Raw genomic sequence first — 20,951 nt, forward strand, 5'->3', positions numbered from 1 at the left:
TTTGAGTTCTTTGAGAACTCTCGGGTGGATGCCATCCGGGCCCGGTGATTTCTCAGTTTTTATATTGTCCATTAAGCTTAGAACTTCCTCTCTCGTTACCACTATTTGTCTCAGTTCCTCAGAATCCCTTCCTGCAAATGTTAGTTCAGGTTCACGGATCTGCCCTATATCTTCCACTGTGAAGACAGATGCAAAGAATTCATTTAGCTTCTCTGCAATCTCCTTATCGTTCTTTAGTACACCTTTGACTCCCTTATCATCCAAGGGTCCAATTGTTTCCCTAGATGGTCTCCTGCTTTGAATGTATTTATAGATTTTTTTGTTGTTGGTTTTTATGTTCTTAGCAATGTGCTCCTCAAATTCTTTTTTCGCATCCCTTATTGTCTTCTTGCATTTCTTTTGCCAGAGTTTGTGTTCTTTTTTATTTTCTTCATTCGGACAAGACTTCCATTTTCTGAAGGAAGACTTTTTGCCTCTAAGAGCTTCCTTGACTTTGCTCGTTAACCATGCTGGCATCTTCTTGGCCCTGGTGGTACCTTTTCTGATCTGCGGTATGCACTCCAGTTGAGCTTCTAATATAGTGTTTTTAAACAACTTCCAAGCATTTTCGAGTGATGTGACCCTCTGGACTTTGTTTTTCAGCTTTCTTTTCACCAATCCCCTCATTTTTGTGAAGTTTCCTCTTTTGAAGTCAAATGTGACCGTGTTGGATTTTCTTGGCAATTGGCCAGTTACATGTATGTTTAATTTAATAGCACTGTGGTCACTGCTCCCAATCGGTTCAACAACACTTACATCTCGCACCAGGTCCCGGTCCCCACTGAGGATTAAGTCCAGGGTTGCCGTCCCTCTGGTCGGTTCCATATTTATTTATTTATTTATTTATTAAATTTATATACCGCCCGACTAGCGATAGCTCTCTGGGCGGTGAACATAAAATAGTATAAAAATACAATGAATAACAAAATAATATTAAAATACAATCAACAATACAATAAACATTTTTAAAATTAGATCAATGTAACTTAAAATGCTTCAGAGAATAGGAAGGTTTTGACCTGGCGCCGGAAGGAAAGCAGAGTCGGCGCCAGGCGACCAACTGATGACCAACTGATCTAGGGAATAGTCATTTAGAATATCTAGAAACTTTGCTTCTTTGTCATGACTGGAACACATATGCAGCCAGTCTATGTCCGGGTAGTTGAAGTCACCCATTACTACCACCTTTCCTAGTTTGGATGCTTCCTCAATTTCATATCTCATCTCAAGGTCTCCCTGAGCATTTTGATCAGGGGGATGATAGATCGTTCCCAGTATTAAGTCCCTCCTGGGGCACGGTATCACCACCCACAACGATTCTGTGGAGGAGTCTGCCTCTTTTGGGGTTTCGAGCTTGCTGGATTCAATGCCTTCTTTCACGTATAGAGCGACTCCGCCACCAATACGTCCTTCCCTGTCCTTCCGATATAGTTTATATCCAGGGATAACCGTATCCCACTGGTTTTCTCCATTCCACCAGGTCTCCGTTATGCTCACTATATCAATGCTCTCCCTCTAAGACCAAGCACTCCAGTTCTCCCATCTTGGTTCGCAGGCTCCTAGCATTAGCGTACAGGCACTTGTAAGCAGTGTCTCTCTTCAAGTGTCTTTGGCACTTGTGGTTAGGCCTGTGGTAATTTTGCTCTTCTGAATTTATATCCTGTGCCCCTGCTCTCACAATGCCTACTTCTAGGCCTACCCCTTTTAAAATTTCATCATTTCTTTGGTTTTTATCCCAGGGGGGAGGTTTATTCCGAACTGGACCTTTCTCAGCTCCTGTCGGGTTTCCCCCCTCAGTCAGTTTAAAAGCTGCTCTGCTACCTTTTTAATTTTAAGTGCCAGCAGTCTGGTTCCATTCTGGTTCAAGTGGAGCCCGTCCCTTTTGTACAGGCCCGGCTTGTCCCAAAATGTTCCCCAGTGCCTAACAAATCCAAACCCTTCCACCCGACACCATCGTCTCATCCACGCATTGAGACTGCAAAGCTGGGCCTGTCTGGCTGGTCCTGCGCGTGGAACCGGTAGCATTTCACAGAAAGCCACCTTGGAGGTCCTGGCTTTCAGCATCCTACCTAGCAACCTAAATTTTGCTTCCAGGACCTCACGGCTGCATTTCCCCATGTCGTTGGTGCCAACGTGCACCACGACCACTGACTCCTTCCCAGCACTGTCTACCAAACTATCTAAACGACGGGCGATATCCGCAACCTTCGCACCAGGCAGGCAAAACACCTTGCGGTCTACATGCCCATCACACACCCCACTGTCTATGTTCCTAATGATCTTCTGCTTTGGCAACTGGTTCAGTGACATTTAAAAATAATAGGTTCTTCACCATACGGCTTATGTGATCCAGCCACTCAGGGACCACGTAGCCAGTGTGACAACATGTAGCTATTCAGACTTGACTATAGGACAAACACCACAAAGCCAAATCAGAGGGAGGGGAAAGTATCTTGCCTTGTTCTGAATGGGCAATTTTTTAAAAAAAAACACCCCAAACTATTAGTCAAACAGGGGGTCAGTTCACATACGCATTTTCCCCCCACGAAATGCTCAGCCCTGCACTGTACCAAGACAAATCAGAGCAATCACAGCAAGCCAAGCCACACATAGTAGGCAGAAGGGGCATCTTGGAAGATAGGCACATTTGCTGGTCTCCCTTGTTTCCTGGCATCGATTCCTACCAACTGGGCCTAGGGAGGAGAGATTGGCTCTGTCTCCGGCACTGAGCTCCTAGGAGACAGAGGCATGGGTTGGCTCGTGAGCCACATGTCCTACCTTGGTGGCAATGTTTAAATAGTGTGCAGAGCCTCAGCAATCAATACATCGCCATGTAATCTAATGGGTTCAATGATAGCTCATTTTAGAAGCATAGGTTAAAAATGTATTACAGTGCTGCATCAGAAGGCAGACGCTGATGAGTTATTAATGAACCAGGCTATGTTTATCGTCACATTTTTTACAAAAAAGTTGATAAAGATTCTCAACATGGATCATTTCATTTCTGGCGGCACCTCCACCAACGGAAGCGCACAGCTCATCTCCGTGATGTGAAGTTGTTCCTTGGCAGTTTGTGCCTTTGGTTTATTTTGAGAAGCATCTATATTAATCAGAAGCCCCAACAGAAGTCCTGTCATGAAGAGTTAGGAATAGTCCATATTTAAGTTTAGAGGAGTTACATATAATCCTCATTACACGCATTTCAGACAATCTTGTCTGCAGCTGAATGGGTCAATGTCCTTTAGAAATAAAGGGGCTACCATTTGTTGATCGTTTGCATGGCATATTGGCTGGGACAACATCGCAATTGCTATGCTGTCCTGCTAGCTGTGGGCCTACGACGAGTGTAATTTTTGGAAGGGGTATACAAATGAAGTTGATTCGATAACCCCAGAATAGTTCCACTAGGACATGACATTGACTGCCATCAAGTCGATTCCGACTTATGGGCGGCCCTACGAAGAGGGTTTTTGTGGTAAGCGGTATTCAGAGGGGGTTCACCATTGCCTTCCTCTGAGGCTGAGAGAGGCAGTGACTGGCCCAAGGTCACCCAGGGAGCTTCGTGGCTGTGTGGGGATTCGAACCCTGGTCTCCCAGGTCAGAGTCCAACATCTTGACCACTACGCCACACTGGCTCTCGCTCCACCAGGAAGGCATTCCTAAATTATGCCTTTATTTCACTTTTGTAATAGAAGAGTGATAATAAAAGATCCCTCTGCTCTTCAAGGACTAATCTCTGCTCTCCATAAAATAATGTGGGGTGATTGGCAGGTGGTCAGGGCTTGCTGGGATAGGCCTGGCAGGCTGGAGGGAGGGAGGGATGGGCGAGATTAGACCAATGGTCTTGAGGCTTCCCACCTCAGTGTAGATGAGGGACTGGCAGCCTGTGGCCCTGCAGGCACTATTGGACTCCAACTCAGCTAGTATTGGCCAGTGGCCAGGGGTGGTGGGCAATGCAGCCCAACAACATCTGGAAGGCCACAGGTTCCCCATCCCTGTTGAAGGCCATACCAAGCTACATGAGCCAATGATCTGACTCGGCATAAGGCTGCCTCCTCTTTTCCCATTTAAATCAGTCCTTTATTCAGAACCATGAGGACTGGGATCTTACTTTGTTTCAAGGGGGAGGTCCGTAGCTCAGTGGCAGAGCACTTGCTTTGCACGCAGAAGGTCCCAATTTCAACCCCCGGCATCTCCAGGTAAGGCTGGGAGAGATTTGGTGCCTGAAACCCTGAAGAGCTGCTGCCTGGCAGTGTAGACTGTATTGAGCTAGATGAAGCAGTGACCTGACTTGGTATAAAGCACCTTCCTATTGTTCCACCTACACCTGACATAGCCACCTCTCTACGCCGTGTGAACAACATGGGGAGCACAGAAGTGCCCCTGATTGGCATGCAGGTGGGCCCAGGCTGAACCCCCGGCAGCACCTGCAGAAAGAACTGGACACATCTCCCGTCGGAGACCGTGGAAAGCCACTCACTACCAGTCAGTGTAGACAATACTGAGCTAGATGGGCTGACACAACATAAGGCAGCTGCTGTTGAAATCAGCCCTTTACTCAGAACCACGAGGACCAGACTCTTATTTTCTTGGGGGTGGCGGCACAGATCAGTGGGAGAGCACCAGCTTTGCATGCAAAAGGTGTCAGATTTCAATCTCCAGGTGGGGTTGGGAGAGACCCCCACCTGAAACCCTGGGGGGCCACTGGGTCTGACTCGGGATAAGACAGCTTCCTGTGTTCCTAAATGCACCCTGGACCTGGCCGTGGATTTCTCTTGCTACCCATTCACGCGAGGTGGGAGGCGGGAAGATGCCATTCTTCTCTGGCTTGCCCCCAGGGTCAAAACTCTCAAGCGCAAGACCGCCACTCCACCAGTTACCTGCCTTTTATCCACATACCACACGGCCTTTGCCTTTTAATGTTCTCGCTTATTGATTCCTCTCCCTTTCTCTCACTCACTTTCCCACCCCCTCACCCTTCCAGAGTTAAATACACACCGCGGAACAAAGCTGACATGGAGAAGATGCAGTGATTATAGGCGATGCACCATTTGAGAGCGACGGAGGGAGGCGGCACAATAAAGGTCGCTGTTGCTCTTGCCATCCCCCCCCCCCCATTCCAATGTCTCTGTTCCATTGTAAGCAGCTCTCGGTAAGAACATCCATCTCTGGCTGCAGGACGATGGTGCTTGATTAATGAGAGGCAGAGAGAATGTTCTTAAGGGTTTGAGGATGCCCAACAGAAGATCTGCCATCAGGGCTGGCACTACCATTAGGCGGAGTGAGTCAGCTGCTTCCGGTGGCAGATGCCCTCCGCCATTATCCCTCAGGCACCTATGCTAGCCTGTTCTGCACGTGCATGCCCCCAAGCTAACTTGCTGCACTCAGGTCAGTTTGTGTGTAGGGGGGAGGTGTTATTTAGTTCCCACCTTTTTCCCCAAGGAGCTCGTGGTTGGGTACACAGTTCTCCTCCTCTCCATCTTATCCTCACACCAACCCTGTGAGGGAGTGTCATGAGCCCCATGTAGAGAAGGTGCCGGAATGTAGAGAAGGTGCCGGAATGGGACTTGGGGGAGGGCCAAAGTGACTTGCATTCAGAGGTGGTTGAGGCCGAAGGCTTCAGTGCCGGTGACAGTGGCAGCTCTGCCCCATAGCTCCCATTACAACTACAAGGCACTGCCTGATCAGGAGGCTGCCTCTTCACCTTCCATTCACCCCCTTCCACGTTTTCCCCAGCATCGCCACCACGCACCCCTCCTCCTGAGGAAGTGGACCTAGCTGAAGTGCCTCCACTGCCCCCCTTGGACATGTAAGCTACTGCACAGGTAGTCTCAAAGGGGTCCCACTAAGGAGGCATGCTCACATGCATGTGCGCTCCCATCCACGACACCTTTCTCACGCAATTAGAAGGAGCCCCACACACACTTACTTAAGGGCTGTAAGGGGGTGTGTCTAATTGCTTCAACAACATCTTAGCTCTGTGTAGTCATGCCTAGTTAGGCACTGTGGAAATGCTGAACCCTGTAAACTAATTCATGAAGCGCTCTGAACTGAAATCTTCCATTAAACCTGTTAAAGAAAAGCACACCTTTGCGTTTGCATCTGACTTCAAGAGTTTAGGCAGGATGGGTAGGGTAGGCTGGCAGGTATTTACCCAACGGCTGTTAGCCATATTGGCTACATGGAACATCCAGAATGAGAGGCAACATAACTCTGAAGAACAGTTGCTGGGAGGGAGAGGGAACAGCAAGGCAGGTTTGCCTTTATGACTGCTATTGCAGCATTCCTGGTACCCTGGGACATGTAATTTTCCCAGGGCACCCAACATTAATGGGGGCACCTGGGGAAATTGTATTTCCCAAAGCTCCTGATGCCTAGAATACTGTCACACTAGTGTGTCCAGGTCCAATGGAAGGTGGAAGGGATGAGAGAGACTTCCCACCTGCCTGAGAAACTTATCAGCATTTTAGTAGTTGAAGGGGGGGATAAGAGACTGGACCCCCCCCATGAAACAGTGACCACCAGCTATCACAGCCAGCTTATGGGGTCAGCATTGACAAGAACACTCAGAAAGAATGGTTACAATTGCTGGTCCCAATCCAAAACCAAGCCTGGGGCAGACAAGAAGCTAAGGCAAGTGCATGCCTATGAGCGGAGAGTCCAGGGGCCAGTCCTCCTTCAGATTTCTAGTGAGTATCTGTTCTGGTAGACTGAGACTGCACACCAGCTGTAGCTGAAATCTCTTCCTGGTGACTTTCTAAATTCAGGCCACAATACTGGTTCCAGACAGCTTCTCCCCCTCCCCTTTAGTTGGAAGGCGTCACCTTCCAAGGGCTGGATGGAAGACTCCAGGCCATCAGGAACACATCCAGCACCATTAAAGAACATTAAGGGCCTTTTGTCAAAATCCCCAGGCTGCTCATTAGTAGCCCATTCACAGGCATCAGCCAAACGGGTGACACCATTTTGCAAGGATCCGCAGCAAACTCTTGCAAATTGGCACCTATTAAACAAGTCCAAGAAATCAGGGCTCTTGTAGTGCAGGATTTTGATCATCATATGCCCTTTTTATTATTTATTCATTGGCTTAAACTATTTATAGGCCAGCCATCATTATTTCTATGGGGAAGGATCGTAGCTCAGTGCTAGAGCACCTGTTCTGCATGCAGAAGGTCCCAGGTTCAATCCCCAACAGCATCTCCAGGTAGGGCTGGGAAAGAACCCTGCCTGAAACCCTGGAGAGCAGCTGCCAGCCTGTGTGGGCAAAGCTGAGCTAGATGGACCAACAGTCTGACAACATGAGCCAGTTTCCTATGTTGTTGATAACAATAATAATAATAAATCCACTAGTCGCTTAATAGCCAAAGGTCTCCAAGCAGCTTACACCATTATGTAAAAGACAAATAAATATATCATACCATAAAAAACCAACCCCCATAATAGCCACAAGAAACTTTGGCAGCACAGTAATAACAAACAGTATCATCCTAGTCTATCAAAACCTCAAGAAACAAAGATAAGCCTTCACCTGGCACCAGAAAGGTGTCAACAAAGGTAACAGGTCAACCTCACTGGTGAGAGCATTCCACAGAGAGGGAGCCACAACTGACAAGGCCCTCTCCCTTGTCACCACCCTCCAAGCCTTTCTCAAAGGGGACCTGGAGAAAGTCCTCAGAAAAAGATCTGAGAGGCCAGGCAGGTTCATATTGGGAGAGGCATTCCAGAAGTTATTGGGGACCTGAGCCAAAATGAGCTTTTGACCCAGCACTTTGATTTGGGCTCAGAAACTCACACATTCCAGGGTGGTTTACAAAACACATGAAAAACAATACACAGCAAAACATCAAATAACTCAGAATCATCAATATACCACTGAAAACTAGGTTATGAATGGAATTACTCTTTAACAGGAACAGGTACACAGTTAAAGCTAGAGCCCATCACATTTTGGGGAGGGGTTTCCAGAGTCTAGGGGGACAATAAAGTAGTCCCTCCTCCAGATTCCCACAAGTAGGACATGTGTAGATGGGTGAACCACCAGGAAGAACTGATCTGTAGTCCTCAATAAACAGGCAGGTTAACACAGGAGAAGGTACACCCTCCAGCAACTGGATCCCAAGTTGTTTAGGGTCTTATGTCACCCTCCAGTGGATGCCCTCAGGGCCTAGGGTCCCACTCCCAGGAGATATCGGCCCATTAGCAAAACACTCACCAAAGAGGGTAGGGCTGCTCAGGGAGCACAGTCCAAACAGACCAAAGTCAAGCCCAGAAAATGAGTCTAGGTCCACAGCATGATCCAGAGGCAACAGTCCAAGGTAAATATCACAGGGAGTTCAGGCAAGGTCCACCACAGCCCAGCATGAGAACTAAGAGGCACAGACCTCTATTGTGGTTCCAGCAACTGGAAGGCTCAAGACAGAAATTCTTATGTCCTCTGGCCTCCTAGACCAAACACTCACCCCAGCTGCTGCCAATGAAGGAGTTTCAGGGTTTGTTACTCATAAGAAGACTCCTTACTCATGAGGATACCCCTTACTCATGGACCATGTGATGACTCAGGGTCCATAAACCTGTGTCTTTGCTCTTCAACCTGGACCTCAACCTTCTTGTGTTGGCATTCTCGAGGACTGTGTAGTGGTGGCTCCACCTCCTCCTTGGACAGCTCTATGAGTTCTTCAGCAGGTTCCCTCCCACCAGAGGACCCCTCCAGGGGATCTTCAGCACCTGGTTCCAGGGGATCCTGCCTGCTCAAGGTCCTCGACTTGCAAGGGGTCTGACTCACCCTCCGAGGGTTCCATGTCTGGTACCAGGTCAGGCAAGGCATGGCAACTTGTATGATGACAACATCACTTTAAACCTGGCCCGGTACCGTATAGGGACCCAGAGCAGTTGTTTGAGCAAAGGTGTAACACACTCATGATAGGTTTCTCCACTCAGCAACTTATCTATACTAGCTGCATTTTCCAGCCCAGCCTCCAGGGGAGTCCCACATGGAGCACATTCCAGCAGTCTAGTCTCAAGGTTATCCATGTGTGGGACACTGTGGCCAGACATCTGTCTGGAACAGCCATAAGTGGCACACCAGCCAAAGCTACACTGAAGGGAGGATCTATCCATTTTGGTTCACTCAGTTTCTCATCTGTCCAGTCTTAAATTCAGTTTTGCAGCAATTTGTGCTTTTTTTAAAAAAAAGATCCTTGTGAAACTTCAGGATTTTAGTGCAAATTACCCGTAATAAACACATTTCTCTGCAGTTTTGATTTATGAGCACATTTCTGAAAGCAATTTCTCCTAATATAATGCATTTTTGTGTCATCTTCACTAACACATTTTTATGCACACTTTCCCCTAATGTATGCATTGTTGCAAACATTGTTTGACTGGAGAACTGCATCACAAAATTCAGATAAGTGCGAATTTCAAAGGACAGCTGCTTTTTGGTTGTCATATTGTTTTGGGAAATGTAAATTTGATTGATTCAGCTTTAAATGTAAACCGAATCAAATGTTTTTCCCCACCCCAAGAGGATGCAGGTCATGCACGTATACCAACCTAGGAACATAGGAAGCTGACTTATACTGCATCAGACCATCGGTTCATCCAGCTTAGCATTGTCTCATCTGACTGGCAGTGGCTCTCTCCAGTTCAGACAGGGCTGTCTCCCAACCCTTCCTGAAGATGCCAGGGAGTAAACTTGGAACCTTCTGCATGCAAAGCAGGTGGTCTGCCACTGATCTACGGCCCTTTCTGATGCCCTGGGCTGCAAGAGGCAGGCTTTGAAAGATACTTTAGCCAAAGAACAATGTCAAACTCATGTTGCTTCCTATATTCTGTTCAGGACATTTCTAGCCAGTCATTCATTCCTGTCTCTCTCTCACCCACACACACTTTCCCCTTCCCCCAATCTGTCTCTTTCTTCCAACATTTGTCTTTTCTTTCTCCCTCCATTTCATTATTTCTCTTGTAGGTACAGAGCAAACAAGAGAGGGAGGAATCCCAAGATTTTTTTTTTAAGAGCTGCTCTCTTTATTTATTTATTTAAAAATCAAAAGTTCACAAGCTGAGCCTCCCATTCAAATTCGGGAAGCAGCAAGCACCCACTTCCAATATGTGTCTGGGCATTTAACAAGCTGGCGCCCATATGTCGCCCGTCGGTTTGCTTCATTCAATCACGTGGGTTCTCGCCGCAGCCAAACGTCTGGCATGCCACAGCTAGAGAGGCAGTAATGAGAAATCTGCGCGGCTGGCTTGCCGCCGTTGGAATGCTGGGGCCATTTTGTCAGCCAAGACAATCAGTGATGCTGCACTTACAGCAAGGAAGGAAAGCTGTCCCAGATCATCTCTGCCTGCCTGGGAGAGACAGCCAGGCCTTGCCAGACTCACACCTGCCCACTTCAGACTCACTACTCTGATCAAGTAGGAGGGAAACAAGGCGAAGAGAAAACTAGGACTGGTCCAGGACAGGGGGTAAGGAGTTGGATCCGACCAGCAGGCAAGCTCATTATCTCCTCCACCTCACCCCTGTGGATCAAGTTTGACAGGTGGGCATGAACTAGTCACCCATCTGTCAGTCACTTGGCATCACAATGATTCCAAGTGACCCATTTTTGCCCACCTGGTTTAAAAGCACACCATGTGGGCAAAGGCACAGCCTGCAAGGCACCAGCAATCAGCTGAGCGTTGGATCGTTCAAAGCCCCCTTGGGGAGCCCCGACAATCAGCTGATAGTCAGAGCTTGCCAAGCACTGTTCACAGGGCTCCGCCTAGACTTCTACAGGCCTGAGGACCCCTTTGGATGGGTTGCATCCAGTGCTAATCCTGCTCAGAGTAGACTCTTTGAAATTAATGGCTAAGTTTAACCTAGTTTTATACAACCCACTGGATCTAAATTTTACTCAAGAGTAAATCCTGCCGAGATCCAAAGAAGCGAGGCAGATTTAGGCTGTGCCAGTCCAGAGGAAACAAGCTCGGCTATCTTAAGCTTGCACATTTGTTCAAAGCATATTCTGAAAAGTATGTTCGAAGCAGAAGCATTGACAACCGGCCACAGAGGTGCACCAAGAGTGCAGACTGACGTCAGGCCCACAAGGAATATTTATTTATTAAATTTCTGTACCGCCCCATAGCCGAAGCTCTCTGGGCAGTTTACAACATAAAAAAACCAATACAATATATACTATACAATTCATATTCAGTACAATTAAAAGGAAAAATACATCACATTTTAAATAAACATACCAATAAATCTCAACAATGTACATAACATAACAAAATAAACCGAACATAACAGTTATAAAACTATCTAAAACTATTCTCCGATGTCCCATTCTGCTTCTCCCCCCCAACCCCATCTTCTATGACCAATAGCACTATAAACATTTCTTCCATTGTCTTCTTTCTCCAGGACAACCCCAAGACGACGCCAAGTATGACGCCTCAGGCAGCTCTTCCCCTTCATATAGAGTAGGGCCCCGCTTTCCGGCATTCCGCTGATGCAGCGGCTTTCAATCAGGGGAAATTCCCTGTTTTAAAGCCGATTTTGCCGTTTTGGGGCATTTTCGCGGCATTTTCGCATGACGTGACCCATTATAGTCAATGGGTTCCACTTTATGGCAATTTCCGCTTTACGGCAGGGGGCTGGTCCTTAACCCGCCATATAAGAGGGGCCCTACTGTACCTGGAGCAGAAGACAAAAATTGGAGGCAGAGTAAGCAAGTGGCAACAGCTGCAGCAGCACCAAGAGTGCTTCCAAAGACACATTCACAAACCCCAATGATGCCATAGATTCCCAGGCGGCCCCCAGGGTGCTGCCATTTTACTTTGCTCACCATGCACCTCTTGGCAATGTTACATCATCGTGTGCCCTTGCTTCCATCCTTACCCTAGACCAGACTTCCCCAACTGGGAACCCTCCAGATGTTTCTGGACTCCAGCTCCCAACACCATTCCTGACCATTGGCCATGCTGGCTGGGGCTGCAGGGAAGAGAAGGCCAACAATATCTGGCGGGGCACAGATCTCCCCCATCCCTGAACTAGACCATCACTTGCCTTTACTGCCCTGAGTTACCTCCATCACAACTCTGGGCTGCAGAGATCTCTGTGCATTAAAAACAACAACAGGACCCTTAATGTACTCAGTTCTACTTTTAAAACAAGACAAGATAGTTCAGAACCCCCAAAATCCATGGAGAAATTCAAGGCAGGAGAGTTTTGGGAGCACCCTTCCTAGTCTGGGGGGGTCTGCATGGCCCATTCACAGATGCAGGTCTTCATTTCATGCTCCTGATCCCTAGTTCCACAAGTGATCTCCCCTCCCCCATATACTCTCTGCTTCTATTTCTTCTTTAAATGAAAAAGAGATGAAAAAAAGCCACCATTAAAAAAAACTGAATACAGCTTAATGCAAATCCCCCCTCATACACAGAAGCACTGAACCCTCGACTTTCAAAACCACCTTTCCCAAAAGCTTTTGGCAACAGCTGTTGGCCTCTTTTTAAAGTGCTGCACACATTCCCCAGCCTGCTGAAACAGCTGTTCCTCTCGCATCTGCAGCTGTGGGGTCATTGCCGTGTCTGGGAAGCCACCCATTTACCCGCTTGCCTACAATGATCCAGAGGTTCATGCCTCCCCAGTCCATTTGTGCTCGCATTTAGATATGCAGAGTGCATTTATAAGATTCAGACCACCACAATGAGCCTGTCCCATATTCAGGCTAAAATACTGCAGCACCATCTCCATCCTCGCCCTGCTCTGGTCCCCAAAGTTCCCACTCTTCTGGGAGTAAAGAAACCCCATCATCAAAAACTGCAATAAGCATGTAGCCTGTAGTAGCCTTGGAGTTCTGGCAGTTGCTGCAGGACAGTGCTAAGGGAACCTGCATCAGCTGCAGGGCTGCTAATCACGGCCCTTGAACCAGCACCCTGGCCACTGTCCAGGGTCCTGAGCTTGCCTTGAAAATGGAAATGGACTGCCTGCAAGTCGCTCCCTACTTATGGGGACCCTACAAATAGGGTTTTCATGGTAAGGGGTATTCAGAGGGGGTTTACACCATTGCCTCCCTTTGAGGCTGAGAGGCAGTGACTGGCCCAAGGTCACCCAGTGAGCTTCATGGCTGTGTGGGGATTCGAACCCTGGTCGCCCAGGTCATTGTCCAGCACCTTAGCCACTATACTACACTGGCTCTCCGACCTTGCCTTAACTTCCAGTCAATTCCATAGCCCCAGGTTACATGTTGCTTGGACCAACATCTCCCCTCAGCAGTGGGAATTATGATGGATCAGGAGAAGCGGCTGGAAAAGAGGATGCTGTGCTAGATGGACCTTTGGCCTGATCCTGCAGGCCTCTCCTCTTATATTCTTACAAGGTGATACAGTGCAGATGCAGCCTTGCCCTGTCATTGATTGCTTTAGAGAATTAAGCTTTAGTCCACTCTTAAAACTTTGATACTTTGACATTTGCTCTCATTCAGACCCACAAAGTGAATTTATTTATTTATTTATTTATTATTTGATTTATATCCCACCCTTCCTCCCAGCAGGAGCCCAGGACGGCAAACAAAAGCACTAAAAACACTTTAAAACATCATTAAAACAGACTTTAAAATACATTAAAACAAAACAACTTTAAAAACATTTTTTAAAGGTTTCAAGACATCTTTTAAAAAAGTTTAAAAGTATTGTTTTTAAAAAGTTTAAAATATATTAAAAAGCAATGTTTATCCAATTGGGGGAAAGAGATCTAGATGAATACCCAGGTCTATTTTGTACCACTGTGCTATAAGGGTGAAGAAAAGATATCAGCCTCTCTTTGCTATGTACATTCTAACCTCAGTTGTTGCCAACACATTGAACTACAAAGGTTTATCCAGATGGTCAGAACTACAGTGATCAGAAGTGTGCTATCTCTATGATACCCAGCTCTGACTACCACATACAGGGGGGGTCCAAACCGCCTCCCCCCAATCCTCCATCTTGTGCCTACAAAAGTATTTGTGACTGGGGAGAGCTGAATTCTCTAGCAAACTCTCTTTGCTCACATTTGCAAATGGAAAATTTCAAATTCCTCTTAGTGAGAAGCTTGCTTGCCTCCCTTCCAACCAAGATGTATTTATTTTATTCTATTTTACTTAGAAAAATTTATAAAGTCGCTTCAGCAAAGAGCTCTCCTAAGCAGTGAACGTATTTATTGACAGGGTGGCAGACTAGATGGACCTCTCCGCATTTTTGGACTGAGGTGGAGAGGGAAAGATTCTCAGAGTTAAACAGAATTCAGAAAGGGTGGGATGCACTGTACTGCACACTTACTGAACACCCCAATATGCCTTCCACTCACACTGGGGGGGAGATATATATATATATATGGATGGATGCAGTCTGCAGTACCTCCTCATGTGGCCCTCAATGTCCCCTTCATACCCCTCCTCCCCCAGTGCCACATTAAGGCTTGAAAATCCCTCCAATGCCCCTTAAAAGTGTGGCCCCTAAAATATCATCCTGCCCTTTATATACCTAGTAGACGATTGTCTTCTGCAGGAAATGGCCTGGGATCATAGAATAGTAGAGTTGGAAGGGGCCTATAAGGCCATCAAGTCCAATCCCCTGCTCAATGCAGGTATCCAAATCAAAGCATTTCAGACAGATGGCTGTCCAGCTGCCTCTTGAAGGCCTCCAGTGTCGGAGAGCCCACTACCTCTCTAGGTCATTGGTTCCATTGTCGTATGGCTCTAACAGTTAGGAAGTTTTTCCTGATATCCTGTCGGAATCTGGCTTCCTGCAACTTGAGCCCATTATTCTGTGTCCTGCACTCTGGAATGATTGAGAAGAGATCCCAGCCCTCCTCTGTGTGACAACCTTTCATGTATTTGAAGACTGCTATCATATCTCCCCTCAGTCTTCTCTTCTCCAGGCTAAACATGCCCAATTCTTTCAGTCTCTCCTCATAGGGTTTGGTTTCTAGTCCCCTGATCATCCTTGTTGCCCTCCTCTGAACCTGTTCCAGTTTGTCTGCATCCTTCTTGAAGTGCGGAAACCAGAACTGGACACAGTATTCAAGATAAGGCCTAACCAGTGCTGAATAGAGGGGAACTAATACTTCACGCAATTTGGAAACTATACTTCTGTTAATGCAGCCTAATATAGCGTTTGCCTTTTTTGCAGCCGCATCACACACTCCTATAGACACCCTCTTATCAGGAGGTTCATTCTGCACAATGTCATAATTTGCCCTTGAGTGTAGTGGCACCCACCCTGTGGAATTCCCTCCCCTTTGGTATTAGAGAGGTGCCGTCTCTGTTGTCTTTTCAGTATCTATTGAAGACCTTCCTCTTCCAACAAGCCTTTAAAGTGGAGATCTTTATCCCAGCCTGCATCTGTATTGGAACTACCTTGTATTCTTTCTATACGTGGTTTTATTTATGGAGCTGTTTTAAATCTGCTTTTACACTTTCCTTGTGTTATGGTTGCAACAGATTCATTTGTTTCATAACTGTATATTTTATTGTTGTAATCTGCCTATCCTAGGACCTTATAGCAAAGGGTGGGTTAGAAATCCAATAGATAAATAAAGTCACTACAATTTCTACCTCCCCTGTCGGAAGCAGTACACTTCCAAAAAAAACAGTTGTTGTGAACCACAAAGGGAGAAGATGCTCTTGCGCTCAGGTCCTGCTTGCAGGCTTCCCCCAGGCATACGTTTGGCCAGCGTGAGAACAGGATGCTGCCCTAGATGGGTCTTTGGCCTGTTCCAGCTTCAGGGCTCTTCCTATGATCTGGAACAGTCCCCCAAAATGCATCCCTGAGTCAAGCTGCCCCATACTGCTCCAAAATTATGGGGACACCCTTCCTGAATGGCTAGTTGCAATCTGTGCTGAGCCCAATGTGCAGCCAAGCAAGACTGGACAATACAATTGGTGCCCCATTTTGGAGGGCCGACCTGCAGGAGGAAGTCCCATGAAAAGCCAGCTCAGTGGTCAGCTCAGAGGCTATTAACTGAACAGCTAGAGAGAGTCAGCAGCATAAGAAGACATTGGCTTCACTTTTTCCCCCTCCCTTCCAATTATTCTCCATAAATCAATGCTGCGACGATGTCCCAGGGTAAATATACTCATTGTCTAACACCTTGTCAAAAGCCAATGGGTGATCTCACTCCATAACTCATGCTGACATATTGATCCCAGTGGCAGTTGGCTAGATGATTCTATAAAAGGAAGGGGAGAGAAAAAGAAACCCTTTCTGTGTCCTCTTTCAGCAGACTCTAGGGGGTGTTGAAAGCCTTCAACCGGTCAGTGCCACAAATAGTCTGGCTGGCAGCCTCGGGAGGGAGAAGTGTAAGGAGATGGTAGGAGGCTCTTGAGCCTGGCTGGTTTCACCACAGGAAGTGGGGCAAGAATGGCTTAACCCTTTGGAACCTAGGCTATCATCAGGTTTGGGGTGAAAGGGGAAAAGAGAGAGAGGGATTGTCACCAAGGTTCACAGGCTTGTTCTTGGATATACAAGATTAATTTTTTTTTAAGTGCAGAAGTTACGATGCCAGCTGAAAATGCTCTCCTATTTTGAATTTCAAGGAGAAATAATGCTTTCAGCAAGAGTGCAGTATTCCCCTTAAACCCTCCTCCTTTCCCACCTTGATTAGCTTCTTGTGTTCTGCCATATTCTGACCCCGCCCTTCCAAACTGTCTTTCCTGGAACAGTAAACCCAACCAGTCAAGGATCACATATTGAAAATGATGTCATGATGCTACATAGCCAGATTAAATGGCCAATTAAGAGTGAGGGCAACGTTTCATAGACCCCCTATTGCCTTTAAATTAACAGCCTGCACCAAACCTTGCACTCTCCAGTTGTCTTGGAATACAACTCCCATCTACCCCAGATAACATGAAGGGGGCTAGACTATAAATTTCAGTGGCTTTCACCAACATACTACATTTCCCAGAATGCCTGAGAAATGTAGTTTTGTGAGAAGGGCCTAGGATTCTCAGGCAGGGAATTCTCAGCATCCTTGCCAAATTACAGTTTCCAAGACTCTTGCAGGGTGTCACCATGATAGCTAAATTGACATAAACCCAATACAAAAGTGTGTTTATTTTGCACTGCAAGGACTTCAGAGGAGAGCTTTTTTTTAGGAATCCGATTGTTCATTTTCTTTAAGCTTTTTGCAACACAGTTGAGCCATTCTGTCTCTGAGAAACAAACAATTAGGGATGTTTTCTTGCACTCTGACTTTAAGAGACAAACAACCAGGAGTCTCCCCTTCACTTTATACAAAAAATCCTGTGACATTCCACTGCATCCTTGATGTGGCAACATTGTCTTCCTCCGCTTTTGTTTCAAGGTGCCTGCCAAATTTCTCCAACCGCAGCACAAAAGTTTTGGAGGTGAGCATGCAGTGAGCTTTGCCGCGGCAGGAAAAGGAGAGAAAAGAGCTGGCATACCCACTGTGGTGTGTCACAAGACTGGGGTAGGCAACAGACACTTCCCCGCCCTCCTTTCCCTTAACAAGCACGAGGGGATGGTGAGGTCCCGGTGCTTCAACATCCTGAGCCTAATGGGCCGTCATTCCAATCTCACAAAGTTCTCCCAGTGGGATGCTGTTCTTGTCTCTCTTCCAGAACGCACACTCAGTTTTTCCACCATGCTTTCAACTCACCCTCAGTAAAACTGCTGTAAAGGCGCTAGCTGAGATTAGACACAGGAAGCTGCTTTATACCAAATCAGATTATTCACTCCTCTGCTCTAATTGGCAGTGGCTGCCTTTCCTGTCATCTGTGACCTGGCCCTTCTACCTGGAGATGCCAGGGATGGAACCGGAGACCTCCAACCTTCTGCATGCAAAGCAAGTGCTCTTCCACTGAGCTACGCCCCTTCCCTTAACCATTTTTAGGGGAAAAAACATACCCCCAGTGCAGTTTTCATTGGGCAGTTTGCACTTAAGTGGACCTACAGGGTAGTCTTCCTAAGGCATCGTCACAAATTGCCACCCATACAAGTTTCCCAAATTTCAGCCAGTTACCACTTACTGTTTTCCTTCTGGAAACAAAAAATGTGTGGGGCATGAAATGCCCCAGAAATGCATTGGGGTGCATTCCCTACCTCAGCTGATGTTAGCAGATTAGGTAATAAAAACACCCCGTTGTTTTTTTCCCTAGATGAATGATCAGGGAAGGGCAGCAGAGTACCATTCTACCTCCTCTGGTGAAGTGTTTCCTGGCTCTGGGGGTCTGGGTATTGTCAAGCACACTTCCTCTGACACCACAGGCACAAATGTTATCTGGGGTCAAGGTAGCAGCCCGCCATAAGTTGGACATCTCATTAGGGTAGAAAATACACCCCAGAAACCATTAGTATGATTTTTCCCCTCAACGTTGGATGAAGGTTGATATAGCAACCTGGGAATCTGCCTCACATGGTGTCGGAGCGTTGGACCACTTGCTCAATGTTGTCTAGTTCAGTAGTGAGGAATTTGTGTCCATCCAGATGTTGCTGGATTCCAACTCCCATCACCCCTGGCCACTGGCCATGCTGGCTAGAGCTGACAACAGCTGTAATACAACGTCTGGAGGGCCACACAGGTTGCCCACCCTTAGCCAACACTGACCGGCAAACAGGTTTCCAGCAGGGGTCATTCCCAACTCCACCTAGAGATGCCAGGAATTGAACTTGGGACCTGCTGCATGCAAGGTGGAAGCCCTGCTACTGGGCTATGGGCCTTCCCTGGCCTAGCCCTTCTTACACAACAAGACAACTGAGGGAGATCAAATTCCACGACTATCTCAGTTTCCTACAGCACCATCAACAACTGTGGCACCCTTTACAGACATTCTACAGGCAAGGAGACAAGCGTCTGCCCAGTTAAAATGACCGGCATCTACACTTTAACAGCATTTTTATCAGAGATTTCAGCCAAAGTGCTCCAAGTAGCAGGAATAGTCCTGTACATTTTATCATCACACCAACCCTGAGAGGTTGATGAGCCTGAGAGAGAACAACTGGCTAAAGGCCACCTGGGGATATTTGTGGCTAAGCAAGGATTCTGCACCGAGGGTCTCCTCCGTCTCAATCCAGCACGATAAGTCAAGGGGGGGGAAGCCTCTTCAGCCCATAGGACCACCTGTCTCTATGGGGAGCCTGCCAAGGGCAGCATGCCAGCGGTGGGCAGAGGGAGGGTGCGTGCCTCTTGCCTTCATACACAGGCTACAAGGCTACATTCCACCATGCAAAAGACAGCGGTTTCTACACTCAACACACCTCCTTCCAGGCAAGCAAGAGGTAAATTATCTCAGTACAGAGATATATTCTAGCCAGACAAAAATCAATAAATACACAGAGAAGTGCCAGTGAGGAACGTGGCCTGAAGAGAGGGGCATGGCCTGGAGAGTTAGCAGAGACTGCTTCACCTGCACCTGTGGATAAAGCAAGATTTTCTTCTTCTCATATCACAGAGCTGGGCAAGGGACTGTGGGACCAGCGTGCAGTCAGGGACCACAGGATAATCAAAAGGTGTCTACAGGAACACCCCAGCACTCCGGAAGCCCTTGTTGCTTGAGCAAAGCTCAGGTAGGATCAGGACGGCCTTTTATACTTTCCTCTTCCAAGAAAGCCTTTTAAGTAGAGATCTCATCCCAGGGCACATCTGGGACGTTTTTAAAGATTTTCTTTTTCAAGATGTTTTAAAGATTTTTTTAATGTTTTGTCGATATTTTTAGTGTTTTATCACCTGTTTGCTGCCCTGGGTTTGGGAGGAAGGGTGGGCTACACATTTAATTGATAAATAAATATACAACTTCCTCTCCAGGGGGATGGAATTGCCCCACTGGGTGTGTGGAACCATACATGTGGTTCCCAGGCAGTCTCTCCCATCCAGGCACTGACCAGACCTGACACTGCTTAGCTTCAGCATGGAGCTGGCCTCATGTGCCTTCAGACCATAACCTGGGACCAATCTGAAGGTCCTTCACTGGCACGATGCCACCTGCAGTTCACACAGGATCCCACAGTTCTTGACAGCACTAGAACCCAGGCTCTTCCAATGAAGTTGAAAGGCAGGAGATACAACATGCATGATCCTATATAAATATTTTTATTTTTTTTTTAAAAAAAAGAATGGGAAAACCAGGCTGTTAAGAAAATTCATGTATATTGCATCCCTCCCCCTAAAAAAAAAGTTGACTTATGAAATTCAAAGGCTGTAATGTTGATTCCCTGCATGTTTTGCCTCTATTTTTGGAACCCATTGCTTCAATAAATGTGCTTTTCCCCATTCAGTTTCCCTCCCCTGCTTTTTTTTAAGTTGATTTCTCTTCCCCTTCATCTGATAATCCTTTTGAACGTTCCCTTTCCTCTGCACATAAATCCCCACAGCTGTTAGCGCTTCAAAAATCCTTGATCCATCAAGAGAGGCAAAGAAAGAGAGAGGGAATGAAAAGGCTGCCTTGGCAAATGCGACGGCACTTTTTAAAAATAAGAAATAAAAACCAAAATACCGACAATAGAGGTAATACATAAACCAGTGAAATTTTTAGCATTTGGGGTATCATTAATCTGTCTAAAGCGGCTTTGATCTCCTCAACTTTAATTAACTTATAATTATAATGTGATTACGGGTTTTTTTTATGCATATGTGTGCGTGGCAGGGAGAAACTGGCGATCTGAAAGGCAGTGACGGCACTGAAAAGGGCTGTTTGCATTGCCTGCCTGTCCATCATACCATGCGCTCACTCTCCCTCTGTCACACATGCGCATGCGCTTGTCTAGCTCGAGATGGGGGGAGAATCGGAGAGTGGAAAAAGGAAAGTTTGTTATGCCAGGTCTTTTTAACCAGAGTGCCCTTTCCTTTTCATTTTTAAGAGGGGGTCTGCTGTCCATTTCACTCTGGAATTATGAACCCACAACCACTGAAAATGTCCAGGGCATGG

General features: G+C 46.9%; 1 protein-coding gene across 9 annotated transcripts in view; it reads right to left on the bottom strand.

The window, feature by feature from the left end:
- Window positions 1-20,951, bottom strand: part of IGSF21 (immunoglobin superfamily member 21) — a 299,326-nt gene that overhangs the window by 243,562 nt on the left and 34,813 nt on the right. For 6 of the 9 annotated variants that reach the window (XM_061600913.1, XM_061600909.1, XM_061600911.1 and 3 more), the window contains exon 1: window positions 8,252-8,475. The exons of the other annotated variants lie outside the window; for them this stretch is intronic. The gene's annotated coding sequence lies outside the window, so the exon portion shown is untranslated. Of the gene's footprint in view, window positions 1-8,251; window positions 8,476-20,951 lie in introns of those variants that run through there. 9 annotated transcript variants of the gene reach the window in all.

Source organism: Rhineura floridana, chromosome 18 (assembly GCF_030035675.1).
Source record: "Rhineura floridana isolate rRhiFlo1 chromosome 18, rRhiFlo1.hap2, whole genome shotgun sequence".
NCBI lineage: Eukaryota > Metazoa > Chordata > Lepidosauria > Squamata > Rhineuridae > Rhineura > Rhineura floridana.